A 2,943-nucleotide genomic window follows, 5' to 3' on the forward strand; every position below is an offset into this window, starting at 1 on the left:
CAAGAGGAACAGCAGCTCTGGAGCACTGGTCCTCCAAAGGACATGGTCACCACCCTGTTGACGAGGAAGAAGAGGTGGAGAGGCTGGGAAAGCTGCCCGGGGTGGCCCGGCAGGCAGGGGCAGAGCAGGGCCTGCGCCTTTAGCAGAATAGGACCCCAAAGCCACGCACCACGAGTCAATTACGGGGACCCAGGGGTCAACCTGAAGCTGGAGCCGTCACACACCGGCCCTGGGGAGTTGCCGGCCTCCGTCCTTTGGGTCCCCCACCTTGCACCTGCTGTGTCCGGCACCGCCTCATGAGGAGAGCTTTAAAAGGTCCGCTTTAATCCACTCGTTTTTTTCCACTTGGCAATCTTAATTTTCAAAGTTAACTGGGAAGCCACGCGGACATTAAGTGCCCCCCAGGTTCACACTCTGCCACCCCTGGAAGGTGCTCCCCTCAGGCCGAGCCTCTGGACCTGCTCCCAGCTATAGGTAGCCCAGGAGATGCCCCTGGGGACGAGGCCTGGCTGGATGCAGACTGGGGAAAACCACAGGACACGCAGGGTGGAAGGCGGCTTCGGAGCCTTTCAACCAAGGCCAAGGGCAGACTCTGGACCGACACACAACAGAAGGAAAAGGACTTGAAAACAACTGGGAAACGTGAGGACGTGAAGGAATTCGTGCTTATGAATAAGTCTGGGGGGCTGGGGCTCCGCGGCAGAGCGCTTGCCTAGCACGTGCGAGGCCCTGGGCTCGATCCTCAGCACCACACAAAAGAAATAAAATGAAGGTGTGTGTCCAACTAAAAAAATTTTTTTTAAATTATAACTAAGTCTGAAACGTTCCTGGGTAAAGCGCACGATCTTTGGAAACTGTTTTGAAATATCGGGAGGTAGGGGTTGTGGGTACAGCCGGGAAAGTCTGGTCACGACTGCTACCTGCTAAAGCTGGTACCAGGGACCTGGAGAGGGCAGGAGGCCATTCTCCTGACTGTGTGAGCATTTCCACGGCACAGAGTCACACATTTTTTAAAAGGAGATGTGACCTAATCGCAGAGTGGCGAGTCCTGGATCGCTCACCCTGAGATCTTGCACCCTTGCCTCTCTAACGACTGCAACAGGAGTAACGGTCACAGGGACCACTGTGACACGGGGCAGCAGCTCTGCGTGGCGCCTGTGCACAGCCAACTCGAGCAATCCTCTAGCAGGAACCCTGGGGCGTAGGAAAGAGTCAGGTGGGACACCTGAGGCTCAGGGGCTCCCTGAGGCACAGAGGAGGCTGTGTTGGAGCTGCACTGGGGGAGAGGCGGCCGGCGGCCCCCAACAGGCAGGGACACACAGGCGCACTGGCCATCACTCCCGGTCTCCAGGAAATAACTAAGGTTCTCTGCGATGCCACGTGGGCTCTGCAGCACCCGCCTGTGCTGGTGGCCAGCCAGGGGCCGGCAGGCAGTCCTCCCGAGGGCTGCAAATGAAAACTGGCAGTGGATGGCCAGATTCTGGGTTCGGAGGGGTCTGGTGTCCTTCCTGCCAGGCTGCAACTCAGCCCCAGCACCAGCCCCACTGTGGGTCAGACCCCAAGTGCAGGGGGGCCGCCCAGCACCTCAGCACCCTTGCCATCAGGCGCTCGGCGGGCCTCTGGCCTCAGCAGGATCCCACTGCAAAACACAGAGCCGGGCCCTTCTGCCAGGGGGGAGGAAGCAGAGTCGCAGGGGCTGGGGAGGGACAAGAGGCTGAGAAGCAGGGACTGGGCACAGCTGCCCGGATGGCTGGACAGCCCCGGACGGGAACCCAGGGCGGCCAAGGCAGACGAGGCAGCCTAGAAGCCCACCTGGGCCTTGGCAGGCCACCCCTGCCAGAGCATGGGGACACCAGCCCTACTTCCCACTGTGTCATCACTTAGTCACTGGGTCTGCTGTCACTCCTGTAACTCAGGCGCCCATAGCCAGAGCCTGGGACGCAGCACTCACTGCTCCCCAGGGGGCGAGGGTATAAAGTGAGGCCTGGGGCGGCCAGGGGAGGGGGCAGCGCAGTGCAGGGCAGTGTCCAGGGGTTGGCCCACCCTCCCCCACCAGGGCCACCAGAGTCTGGGGCCTGCTGAGGAATGCAAGGAATGAAGCCAGCCTGGCATGGCCATCCCCAGGTCCCACCCCATCCAGGGCCCAGCCACTGCCTTCCCAGGGAGCCCCGGCACCACAGTCCGGGCCTGCTCCTCACTCCCAGCCCTCGCCTCAGCTCCACCCCAGGGCCCTGGCTCCTCTGGGCTCCCAGCCACAGCGCCCCGCCTGGCCGCCCCTCCAGTGCACTCAGCAGTGTGGGCAGGATGAGGAGGGACAGAACAACTGTAATCAGAGCTGGCCCCCAGCTGGGCAGGGCCTCCAGAGGTGCCGAAAGTAAGTGAAGTGAGGCCATGAGGGGCCTGGCCAGGGGCCGCAGCTCCTCCAGCAGAGGGGGAGGGGCTGCTCCCCCCCAGCACCTGCTGTCCTGCACCCCGGACCCTCAGGGACAGCCACCCTGCTTACCTCCTGGAGGGTGCTGGGTGGGCCCAGCTGTTGCCCCCCCATGGGTAAGGCTGGGCCCCGCCTCCTTCCCGCCACGTGGCGGGGAGACCCCAGCACAGCTGCTCCCCGCATCCTGCTCCCTGATAATTAAACTGTAAGCTGATTAGTCAAGGAAACCCTTTCATTAGCCTTGAAATCATTCAGGAAAATTACAGCCTCCCCTCTGGGGGCCCTGCCACCCTCTGCCAGGGCTCAGAGGTGGTGTCGGGAAGAGGGCGGGAATGAGGGGTGGCCCCATCACGCCAGAGATCCTCCCCCGCAAGGCCAAGCCTGCGGCCAGACCTGCCTGGTGCCGGGGAGGGCAGAGACCTCCCGCCACGGTGACAGACCAGGAAGTGGGCAAGGCCCCTGTGGGCAAGGGTGACACTCTGCAAGAGACGCTGGGAGATGACCAAGGCACA

Source organism: Marmota marmota, unplaced genomic scaffold (genome assembly GCF_001458135.2).
Source record: "Marmota marmota marmota unplaced genomic scaffold, marMar, whole genome shotgun sequence".
In the NCBI taxonomy this organism is placed as follows: Eukaryota; Metazoa; Chordata; class Mammalia; order Rodentia; family Sciuridae; genus Marmota; species Marmota marmota.